This window comes from Canis lupus, chromosome 20 (genome assembly GCF_011100685.1).
Source record: "Canis lupus familiaris isolate Mischka breed German Shepherd chromosome 20, alternate assembly UU_Cfam_GSD_1.0, whole genome shotgun sequence".
In the NCBI taxonomy this organism is placed as follows: Eukaryota; Metazoa; Chordata; class Mammalia; order Carnivora; family Canidae; genus Canis; species Canis lupus.
Window position 1 is genome coordinate 13,930,962 of NC_049241.1, and position 13,032 is coordinate 13,943,993.

The window sequence follows — 13,032 nt, forward strand, 5'->3', positions numbered from 1 at the left end:
AGTGGGTGAACAAATACCACTTCAATGGAAACAGCAGTAGACTCCTGAATATGTGGCAAGAAATTCCTTTCAAGTCTCAAATTTGTATATATTTTGTATTCTAACCCTTAATATGTATTTACTCTGTGCATTGAAATATTATTTTAAGTGTCCCACTAGGAGGAACATAGTTTTATACTTCTAGGTTGATGGTAAGATGTTACCATGAAGCTTCCCATTTGGAACAAGTGAAGCAAATTAGAGCAAATTAAACATTAACCAACAGGTTAAGCATTCAGGCAATTTCTCTTCTGTATCTTGGTGTCAAGTCTTTCAAAAGCCCAGAATCATGTAGTTAAATAGATATAGATAATGATAATTCTTATTATAAACTTCCTTAGTAAGTTTGAGTTTCACAGCCTCATCACTGAGGAGAAACGCACCCTAATGCTACTTATAGATAATTAAGCACAACGTTTTCAGGCTGTAGTGGCCATTCTAAGCCCATTTTCAAGAAGTACTTCTATTATTGGTAGATTGAAAGGATCTTTATTTTGGCTGACCTCTTTTATCACCTCCAGGATATACTAATCAAAGGAATTTTTTTAGGGAAGAAAGATAGTAAATGCTATAGGACTTATTTTACCATGGATACTGTAATTTTTCATAATACATTTACATAAGAGATCTGGTTCATGTGGTGAGAACACCTGTCAAACTAGTTTGTGAGCATCAAGAAATTCCCAAATAGCTATCCTAATGGATACTTGTGGTTCTCTGTCAGTGCCAGTCATAGGAGTTTAGTCGCTTTCATGGAAGTGGCTTATCTGTTACATTGTTAGTGCTAAGATATTTGGCCTCCAGGAACTCCAAAGCATATTTTCCAATCAGTCACTGCAAATTAAGTTTTTGAGTCTTGGGCTGCTATATGTTCTTCTTTATACACACACATACTCAAAAACAAAAATATAGGCCTGGCATGGAAAGGCAGTTTTTTGCTGATAGTATAAGGATTTCAGGAAGCACTGTGAGGCTTCCTGAGGTGCTATGTTGAAGTGATTTTTATTCTATAACTTGTGTGTAAAAAATGATACATTTATTTCTCTAAACCTTATTTAACTCCTCTGACTGTCTAGGTTGCCTGGCTGGTGGGAAATTTAGTCTCAATCATTACTGGGGTTCTTTGTCCCTTAAAGCTATCTCCAGATCCCAGAATCTAATATTTTCCACCTTGGAGAGCCCTCCTGCTCTCACAGCTCTATATGGACCTGTGTCCCTTTACCTTCTTTACTCCACCGAAAAGAATCTCTTCCATACCATGGAGGAATCATTCTTCCTTTCCTCACATCTACTTACCCTCTGACCTGTTCAAGATAATCATCCTCAACTTGCAGTTTTTATGAGAACAAAAGTGAGCTGCTATTTTCATCCAGCAACAGACACACTCCTGAAATAAGGAAATAAAAATGCCGGACTGCCTTCATATAATGGGGCAGGGGAAAATGCAGAAAGATCAAAATACAAATGAAAAATTTTTTGAAAAATTATCCTATTGTGACTATAAAAATCAAAATTGTTTTCCCCCTGAATATTCTTGCAAAACCAAACCTCTGAGGAACTGTGTTGTATTTTGTTCAGCTTTACATAGTCTAAGGATTCCAAAGTATTCCCCGGGATACATGTATTCTGGCTCGAGAAATAAGGACATCAATTCTCATTTGATGCTTCAAAAACATATGGGTTGAAAGCCATTGGGCAGCCCGGGTTGCTCAGCAGTTTAGCGCTGCCTTCAGCCCAGGGCCTGATCCTGGAGACCTGGGATCAAGTCCCACGTCAGGCTCCCTGCATGGAGCCTGCTTCTCTCTTTGCCTGTGTCTTTGTCTGTGTGTGTGTGTGTCTTGTGAATAAATAAATAAAGTCTTAAAAAAAAAAAAGAAAGCCATTATCTCCTTTTACAGATGACAACACTGAGGCTCACGTAATTTGGGACTTACCCCAGGTTAGTAATTGATGCACTCAGCAAATCCTTTGAGCACTATGTGTCAGACACTATTCTAGGTACGAGGATTACATCTGTGAATTAGAATGACCAGCTCTCTCCTCTTGGGGAGCTTCCAAGGAAGTGGGAGGGCAGGGGAAAAGCAAACATAAAGTAAATAAGGAATTTCAGATTGGCAATATGAACAGCTAAGATTTATTGAATTGCCAGTCTTTGCTAGCCCCAGGTTTAAGTGTTTAACATGTATTGTCATCAAATCCTTAAAGGAGCTCTGTGCAGTAAGGAGTGTTATATTATTTTAAATGAGGAAACTAAGGGAGGCACACAAAGATTAAGTAACTTATACATAGTAAGAAATGGATTCTATCCAAGCACCCATATATAACTTTGTTATGTCATGCTGAAGGTAAAATGGGTTATGAGATGCAGGTACAGAAGGGCATGGAGCAAGACTGCTTTTATAAGATTGTAGCTGGCCTCTCTGGAGTTACATGTGAGCTGACAGCTAAATAAGGAGAAGCTAGTATTGCAAACATTTAGGAAGAGGAGTTTTCCTGTGCAAAGGCCCTGGGCGGTAAGATGGCCCCACTTGAGAAATCCATGTCTATTGGAATCCTAAATTCAGTGATCTTTATGCTTTATGAAGAGGAAATCAGTAACTGTGGGGCCTCTAGCAAATCAAAAACAAAGCTTGTGTTCCAAAAGGACAGCCATGGCTGACAAAGTTTTTACCTGTTTGCAGAGGTGTTAAGACTTCTATAGCAGCCTCATTCTATTCTGTTTATGTAGACAGTTGAGGATGCAAAAGGTATGTAGAAGTTAACATTTTCTCTCAGTGATTGCTTTCATATACATGGGCCAATTCTTATTTTTCAGATTCTTTTCTAGCTTATAATTTTGAATCAAAATATTATTTTAGAAATAGCCATAGTCATTACTAACATTGGTAGAACCTGTGTTGCTGAAGCATTTTCATTTGTTTTTGTGAAGCTGGGGGAACAGAATTGGTTTCTTTTCTCCTAAATTTATTCTGCTTAGCTAAAGTTATCAGGAACTATCTTAGCTCTACAATTTTGTGAGAAGTCTTTCAAGTGTGCTAAGAGTGTGATGGATGAGCTTCTTCCTAGACTGGAGAGTGGTGTTTGGCAAAGTACTATGTTTTTAAAAACACAGGGATGAGAGATTTCCCACCCTGGGAGGTTAGGCACTTCCAGATATATTTTAGTTCCAAAGCTCAACAGTGATACCCATGAATGGGATCATTTCACTTGCTAAGTTATCTAAATCTTACTTAACCAGAATTATAGATTTTTCCACCATGTCAAGTGATTGAAACGTATTCAATTATTTCTTCATTCATTCATTCAACAGTGTATGGAGAGAACAGTGTATAATGTCTGCTGAGCCCCATACTCACTTCTGCCCTGAGCCAGCAAGGTGATCATAACCAAATGAATTTGCATCTCTGAATATCAGTTTCCAATCTGTAAAATGAAGGATGATGGGATGAGCCAATTTGAAATAATTAATGTTCAGGATACTGAAATGTTGAATATATCAATACTGGCTGCCTAACACTGTTTGAGATCTAGAGAGAGAGAATGATACCAGGAAAATAATGCATTCATTATTAGTGATGGTCTTGGTCCCCAAACCAGTGTGGAACTGGGTAGTTGTAGCTCATTAGCTGCCTGAGGTTCTGTTGACCTGAGAGATGCTCCTTCAACTATTATAATAGCTGGCTGAATCCAAATGCAAAACAAATCTAAGGAGCCAGCTGGAAGCCATTTTCCAAGTTCCTGCTGATGCTCAATCTTCTGATCTTATCACTCTAGTGTCAAGGAATGACCATTCTAGGAAGAGTACTTTTTCTTATGAAATGAAGCAATCCCAAGAGAAGGAGGCTTGGAACAGGTCAGAATCTCTCAGCGCCTAAGTCTTTTCAGGTCTGAATAGCTCTGAAGCAGAAATACAGCCTTTGATCTTGCCACAGGACAAGATAGTAGGGCTGAGTGTCCTTGATTGTTTTATCATCCCAATTTCAAAGAAAGAAAATGCCTAAAAAGAATTAACCCCAAATAAGCTTATTTAAGTATTTCTGCAAAGATTCTAAACCTAGAAAATAAAGCTTAAGGAATGCTATCGCACTTGATCCATCAGTGGCAGTTGTCCAGTCATGTGGTAGACAACATAGTAAGTGGGAAAGGGTACTAATGGAGAAGAGCTGTGTACTACCATGGACAAAAAGTAGGTCAAACAATGTGATTACTAAGGTATCTTCCATTGAAAAATTGTGACTCAGTCCAAAAGTCAAATGGCAAGTTATGCAGGTGACCTTTAGAAGCTGGAAATGGCCCTCAGTTGACAGCAAAGAAGTGGGGACTTCAGTCCTACATCACAAAGAACTGAAATGTGTCAGTGACCTGAAAAAGCCAGAACATAGGTTCTCTCTCAGAAGCTCCAGAAAGGAATACAGCTCTGCTGACACCTTGGTTTTAGCCTGGTGAGATCCATACAAGCTTCTGACCCATAAAGCGTATAATTATAAATATATGTCTTTTAAACCACTGTTTGTAGTAAATGACAGGAAAGTAACGGAGCCAGAGAAGATTAAGTCAGAATGCTTCCTTAACACTTAACATAAGTGTGTTGCAATATCATGGTGTCTGACTTAATTTTCTTTTCTATCAGGGTTATGGAAGTAAAGGGGAAGGCAGTTTGAGGAGCTGATGAGTGAATGAGGTTTTCTTTTCTTTCTTAAGGATTTATTTATTTATTTTTGGGGGGAACATGAGAGAGCAAGCAGGGGAAGGGGTGGAGAGAGGGGGGGAGAGAGAGAGAGAAAGAGAGAATCCCAAACAGACTCTTTCCCCTTCCCCCACCAAATGTAGAGCCTGACACAGGCTTAATTTCACAACCCTGAGATCATGACATGAGCCAAAATCAAGAGTTGGATGCTTAACCAATTGAGCCACCCCAGGTGCCCCTGAATGAGGTTTTTGATGATTGGCACCATCATCTTCTCTGAATCTCCTCAGCAAGAGGAGATGGATGAGCATGGATGAACTGATAATTCGTTATCAAGCATACTATTTCCTTATGTCTCTCGTAAACATTTCCCTATTTTTGTGTCTATTTAACCCTACTGAACCAAATCTAAGTATATTTCTTAAATAGTGTCAGCAGCAATTTTGCCTTTGGGAAATAATTCTTTGAAGACTTGGTTTGCTTCTAACAGCATTTCTGCAGAACAGAAGACATCAAAGTTTAAATTTCACCACTTTTGAGTAGAGTTGAGGTTATTAGCTCCAACTCCTAAAATATCAATTTTAGGTAAAGTTATACTGAGAGCATGAATTATAAAAAAATGAAAGGTCTGCTTCATCATCTTCATCAAAAGATAAGCCTGCAGAGTTTCTTCAGTTTGTTTTGAGCTTAACAGAAAGACCTCATCTGTTATTTTATAATGAAACCTGCTATCTTATGAGTGTTACCATAGACATTACTTTGTAGGCATTTTGTTTATTTCTGGAAGTAGAAGCAGCAGGAAAAACAGTTTAGTCCTTCAGAGAATTAAGGCTTGAAATGGAAAATTCAGTTCAGTCCTTAGTGACAAGCTTTCTCTAAAAGCTGTTTGAAGATGAAGCTCTCACTTAAAAATAAACAACTTAGAATCTTCTCCCACCACTGGTTGACTTTTCATGGGGAACTTCAACTGCACACATTCTCTGGAGGATAATAAAACCAACTGCCAGGATCCAAGTAGTCAGTTTCTTCTTTGGAAAATCTACATGCTGATTGGCTGCACTTCTCTCATGGGTAATATGCAGAATGAGTGATAAGGAAAGGAGAGTCATGGTGACTGCTTCCCTGCAATGACAAAACATGGGGAGTCTGTTTTGAGATTTCTTATCATACTTGCTGAAGCACAGTAATCAGGTCTCAGGATGAGATAAAAACAGGCCCTTTCTCTGTGCTGTGATAGGATAGCAAGTCAGAAAGTAGTGATTAATTAATAAATACAGTGTTTTATATAAAAAAATAGAGCATTATAGAATCAGTAGGGAACTCAGAAGTTTTTAAGTTCAACGCATAGCGCAAAGCAGAAAGCTCTTTAGAGTATTCCCCAAAGATAGGACTGAACCTCATAGTGACAGAGACTTGACACATTTCAGAAAGCTGGTATTTGTTAGAAATAAGGTCCTTGTGTTGACATGAATCTGGATCTTTGTAAACTTTCCTCTAGTGATTCTTCAGTCTCTGGACATAGCACAAGTACAGTCTTGTCTCCACTAGAATTCCCAAGCGCTGGAGTGTTCTTAAAAATCGCGTTGTTCAAACTTATTGTTTTACAGGTAAGAAAACTAGAGCCAAAGAAGGTCAGAATTTTGCTTACAGTCCCAAAGTTAGTCGGTGGCCATCAATAACCCAAGTTGCTCAACTGCCTGAGTTTTTTCCACTGCACTCTTTCCAAAAAAGGGACTCCGGGGAAGGGACTGTTCATATTAGCACACACTGTCATCATCTGACTGGGCTACTGTCAGTCAGTGTTGGGAGAAAAAATGAATTTGAGAGTGAAAAAATTCTGAATTCTAATCATGGCCCTGGAACTTAATATCTGTTTAATCTTGGTTATTTTCTTGAATTTTTTTATTTTCAAATTTCTTAATTATGAATTAAAGATAACAAGAATTACCCTGAGGATGATATGAGGTCATAGTGTGATGAAGCACCTAATTCAGTGCCTAAAATAGGGTAAATGTGAATATATTTTGTGATTCTTGTTTGTTAATATTTCAGCAAATACTTTTTGAGAACCTTTAGGTTCTGGGCACTGATATAGATGCTGAGCATGTTAAACTGAACCAAAACGTGACCAGTCCCTGCCTTTATGTGAAGAAAGCTTTTGAGCAAAAATATAGGCACATCTAAATCACATTAGTGTTTAAAAAATACAGTAAGCTTGAAACAGAGAGAGTAATGAGGTGCTCTTTTCTACAGGGAGGTCAGGGAATGCATCTCTGTGGAAGTGAAACTCAAAGAGACACCTGAACAAAGTCAAGTTATGAACTATGTGAACTAGTATGTCCCAAGAGGAGGAACCATCAAGGCCATAGTTCCTGAGATAAGGGTGTTACTTCAAGTGTGAGGAAGAGCTAGGAAGCTAGTGTGGCTAAGGGATAGAAGTTGGAGATTAGGTCAGAGAGAGAGGGGCTCATATAGAACTCTCATATAGAACCCTCAGACTGTGGTAAGAACTTTGGGTAGTGATCTTGATATGGTGGGTGATTCTGAGCACAAATGTGACATCATATAACATATGTTTTAGAATAGTAGTTCTCAATCCTGGATGCACACCGAAATTTCATAAGGATTTTAAAAAATACCAGTGTTTATTGCTAGAGACTCAGATTTAAATGGTCTAGGGTGAGGCTAAGCATCTGTGCATGGTAGAAGCCCTGTGAAGGAGTTAATAGGCACCCAAGGTAGGAAAGAACTCTTAAAATAAGGATATCAGTAGTTGAAGGGATAAGAAATGTATGTGATGAACCAGTGAGTTAGTTTGTGTGTTAAGATAAGTGCTGCTCCCATGCTTTATGGAAGCCACATGATCAGATATCCCCTAATGATGAAAGAGCCAAGAAAACTTACAAATCTTGGTCGAGAGTCAGGAAAAACTTGACAAAGAAAAAGAAATTTCTCACTCTCTGTTGGCCCTGCAGATTCTTTGAGTTGTAATAAGGAAAAAGATAAAAAGGATCAGAAAATTGGGAGGTCAAAATGGATTCTTAAGAACCGCCTTCTAGACTTTTGCTTTATAAAAGCGTTTTAACTGCAAAGAACTTTCTTATGCTCTAGCATGTGGCTGATTAAGATTATTAATTTGAATTATATGTTGGATGTTAGTTGATTAATGATTTTCACTTCCAGTTTCTTGAATACATGTGATAAAATTTGTATAAGTGAAGTATCATTTAGCTTTATGTTTTAGTTTGCATTCTTTTAAGCATTATGTAGCTCACTGTAAAAAAAAAACAGTTTAAAATTTTATAGTCATAAGTGGTGATTATTCATTGGTTCTCAACTGGTGGACAGTTTTACTCTTCATGGATCATTTGGCAATGTCTACAGACATTTTTGGTTTTACAAGTGGGGTGGCGATTAAAGATAACCCAAAATATCAGTAGTGACAAGATTGAGAAACCCTGCTTTATGGTCATTGTCCCTAACTTGATAAAGAGGAAAATCCAATTCTACAATTCCTTCCCCTTAGTTGAATCATATTATGCAAAATTTTGGCCTCTCTAAACTCAGGAGGGTGTAGTTCTTATCTGAAAATAAGATGATATTGATTAGGATCAATACAATGCAACAAATTATTAGTGCATATTATGTTTCTGTTACTGTACTAAGCTGAAACATAGAAAAGTTCCTTCCCCTTGGAAGGTAATGATCCATGAGGGTTTATATGTCAGCTATAGATATGATAATGCTGTGTAATAAGCCATATCAAAGTTCACTCAATGAAAACGCCATCATACATTCTCATTTTTTAATTTCAGATTGGCTGGGGCTCAACAGATCTAATCATGGCTTATCTCCTCACTAGGATCCAGTTCTGGGATGCTCCATGTGACTTTTACCCTTCCTGGACTACTAAGTTATCCAGGAGCATTGTCCTCTCATGATGGTGGTAACAAGCCCAGAGGAGCAAATAGAAACATTGAATACATACCTGTTAAGACCTGAGCTCAAAACTGTACTCATTGCCCCTTTCAATGACATTCTTTTGGCTGGAGCATGTTGTATAACTAAAACCATAGTCATGGAGGTGGTGAAATACATTCTACCTCTAGAAAAACCACATGTCACAGGGTGCAAATGTAAGGAAAGGTAAGAATTAGAAACAATAATGCCATCTATACAGAAAGAACTTCCAATTCAAAAGTGCAATAGTTTTAAGGCCATATCCTTGTCTGTGCATCTCTTGAGATTTTTAATAAGTTGAATTCAAAGACGTTGGAGTTATTAAACTTCACTTAATGTTAATCTTAAGCAGAATTTCCAATTTCCATCTGAAACTTCCACCCAAACTTCCTTCGCAACTATTTCCTTTAATAGAAATAATTTGAACCAGTTTTCTGTCCCCAACTTTATCTGGTCTAAGGTGTTCCTTCCACCACGAAGGCTGGGTAGAATTTGATTGTTGCAAAAGATAATTTATGATACTCTGGCAGTGATAGGAAAAGGAACAGATGGTTAGCATCATCAGTACCATGCAGTGTGTCAGCTGAGTGATATGTCTATGTTCTTCCTCCTCAGTGGGTGATGGCTTCCTCCCAGTTACTGCTCCTTGAGTTTGAGCACCAATAAACCTTATATTTTATAAGTGATTCTGGAAAGTACTTTCAAGAATCCTCTAATACTATAACCATGAGGTAGATGCTTTATAAACTTTACCTCTGTGCCTAATGACAACACAAAAGCTAGGTATTCAGATACAACTTAAAAATATGTGTTGTGTAGACATGTGCATTTGTAAATGCATACAATATGTCCAAAAAGGAACTCATGAATTAGTTAATGGTTATGCCAGGAGGACGTATTAAGTGGCTATGGGACAGTGGAGGGAAGTAAAATTTATGTCATGAATATTCTTTTTTGGCTTCATATATTTTGTATCAAGAGCATATATTACCTATTCCAAATATTTAAATAAAATGAAAGAGGGCTCTAGTATCCATATTTTATAATTGGGGGAGCTAGGTAAGTTACCTTTGTGCTTACAAAAGTACTTTTGTACTTTTTCTAAGAATCTGTATTCTTAGGAAAATGGCAGAGCTAAGATTTGAATACAAGTCTCTGTAATTCTACAAACTTCATTTTTATCTTGCTGTAAACCTAATTCTCAATCTTCTGGAAACATATAACATTGCATACGTTTGACTTACTGTTCAGGAGATATTCCTGCATTTTCATCAATAATGTCTCCATTAAGTGTAGTCATTAAGTTTCTGCTTGCCAGGAGTTCTGTTTGACAGGCTCTACAAAACCATTAAAGCAGGGTAGATTATCATGATCTCCAATCTGAGTGTGGAGTCATCAGGCATAAAAGTTATTATAGTATATGAAGTCATCCACTAAAAGAGATGCTAAGAAGTCTAGTTTGCAAAACTCAAGCATTTTTATCCTTTTCACCTATTGAAACAACTAGTAATAACATTTACCACCAGTATTGAACACTTGTGCCATCTGGGACTAATATTTCCCAGAAGGACTCTTCTAAGCCCAGCCAACCTCTGGAGACCATTTTTTTTTCTAACAGAAGGAGATGGATATCCAGGAATTCAAAAGTAAAATGTCACTATAGGAGGAAGTTATCCAAAGTTCATAAACCGCTTTTGTACCAAAATCCATGCATTTGCTTTGCACAGCATGCAAATGCTACCTACCTCACGTTAGGAGGTAAGGAGTGGTTGTGAAATAAAGTTTAAGAAATGGGAAATGATTTATCCTTCTGAGAACATTTGCATTGCTTTAGAGCAAACATTTATAAAGCCAGTTATCTTTAGCAGTTGCTGATTTTTTCAAGAGGAGCTCCTATCAATACTTTCAGGTCTCCTTTGGCCTCTCACAGGTTTGGGGCATTTTGTTATTGTTTTTCATTTGTCATTATGGAGAAGAAAAAGCATGATACCATGAAAAAAAATCCATACACTGGGGATTAGATCACTGGGATTAAAGTCCTTCTCCATCCAGGCTGCTGTGTGACCCTCATCAAGTCAATTCTCTTAGACCTCAGTTTCTCAGGTCTAAGAAGAGTCTGGCAGTATTCTCTATTACGTACTTCCTATCCCAGGTATGATAATCTCAAGATTTCCCCCCCAGGATATGGTAACTAAAGAGCAAGTTTTTCATCTGAGTCCTAATAAAATTGTCAAATTATTTAAATTTTCTTTAGTGGAATTTTATTTCCCTGCTCTATATGTCTCCTCCCTTTCCCTGGTTCTTCCTAGATATCTACTCTACAATAAAGGCTGTTTGTATCAGACAGCCACCAACTAGGGCAGGAGAGCATAGTAGAAAGAACATCAATTTGGAGTCAATCAGGAGTTGGTTTTATTTCATATTCTTCCATAAGTTGTATCATTTTGAAAGGGTCACTCAACTTTATTAGTATGGCATGATGACCTAGATAATCTTGGTAATTACTTCAGAGGTCTAAAAAAATCTATTCTGGATCCTGTTAAAGTGACAGGGTATGATGTTGCTTTTCCCAAGTCCCTTATCTAAGACTAGGTAATTTTGTAGAGTATATGATTGTCTCTCTTGATTTCAATTTGTATCAGATAGTAAAGAAAGGAAACCACCCCACAGTTCTACCTGACATATTAACTATTCATTATCCCATGGATTTTGATTTTGGTTGGGCTAGGAATTTAATTCAGTATAAAACTCTGGGAGAGTAAATTTTTATTTAGGGCTTCCTACATACCCCTGTCAATCACTGTGTAGGCATCTAGTTTGTCATAAGGACAATCTGTTTTGCGTTAAAATGTGATCATGGTAAAGACAGAATAGCAGCTTTCAAAAGCTTTTAACTATTACCCACAATAAGAAATACATAATGATACTTGAATACAAACTGCTGAAATAAGCACGCTGCTGAAATGTCTTTAAAAATAATTATTATCTTTATTGCATGCAGTATAACATGATATCTTTTTATTCTATTCTATTTCCTTAAAAAAAATGGATTAAGTCATGACCTACTAAACTGATTTCACAGCCCTCTAATGGGTCTTGACCTGCTGTTTTGAAAAATAGTCACAGCCAATCTACCATTTAGTCAAGATGCCCTAGGGATCCAAAAACATCTTGGCTCAGCTTTAAGCAAAGAAGTAAATAGTATCCATTAAATAATGTGCACTGGATTGAATATGGTACAGTGGAGAACTTCTCAAATACTGGCATCATCCTCACACACACATCAGCAAAATCAAAACCCTAGAGGATCTTATTAGGGTTGTCATTCTGCTCTACAATACATGTTTTCTAGTCTTTTTTCCTTAGAAGAATTTCATATTATGTAACAGTGAGTAATTTTGCCATCTTGGAAGAGCTCCATTGACTAAATGGCTTGAGGAACTGAAGGCATACTGTCCTATGTCCCTGTGTTATGGCAGCTCCAAGGGGAGAGGTAGCCTTAGTCCAAAAGAGAAAAAGCCCAAAGTTCCAACAAACAAGTTGGGAGGTTACTGAGCAAGTGAGTATCCAATGGTGAAACAAAGCAGTTGGAATAAGATCTTCCATTCATTCCATTTGGCCTATGTGCTTATCAACTTGAAGTTTTCATTTGGCTTCTAGAAATCAGCCATCTCTTGACAATGCTCTTGAGCCTGAAATCCTCACCATTTCAGTACATGGGAATTAGTCTCATGCCTCTGAGGTCAAGTTTTCAATGACCAAAGAAATTTCTTTGGACAGGTTGAAGTTTCCAAAAGTCAAGTAGAGAATCAAGGATAAGAATAGTGATTCTCAAACTGTAGAAGTGCAGTGATTTATGAAAAGATGCTTAACATCTTTTGTCACTAGGGAAATAGAAATTACTACAGTGGAAAACTACTTTAGACCCACTAAGAAAACAAGAGTCAAAAGTCAGATAATAGGTGTTGAAGAGGATATGCAGAAATCAAAACCCCAATGGGGAAAATATAAAATGCCACTTTGGAAAACAGTCTGTCAGTTTCCCAAATGATTATACATAGAGATATTCTATGACCCAATAATTCCATTCCTAGATATTTATCCAAGAAAAATGAAAATAAATATCCACAAAAAAACTTCTACACAAATGCTTATGGTAATAGTAGTAGTAGTAGCAAAAAAGTAGAAGCAACTCAATGTCCATCAACTAATGAATGGATGAATGAAATGTGGTCTATCCATACAATGCATATTATTGAGCCTTAAAAAGGAGTATATTCCAATACATATTATAATATAGATGAACTTTGGTAACATTATGCTAAGTGAAAGAAGCCAGATACAAA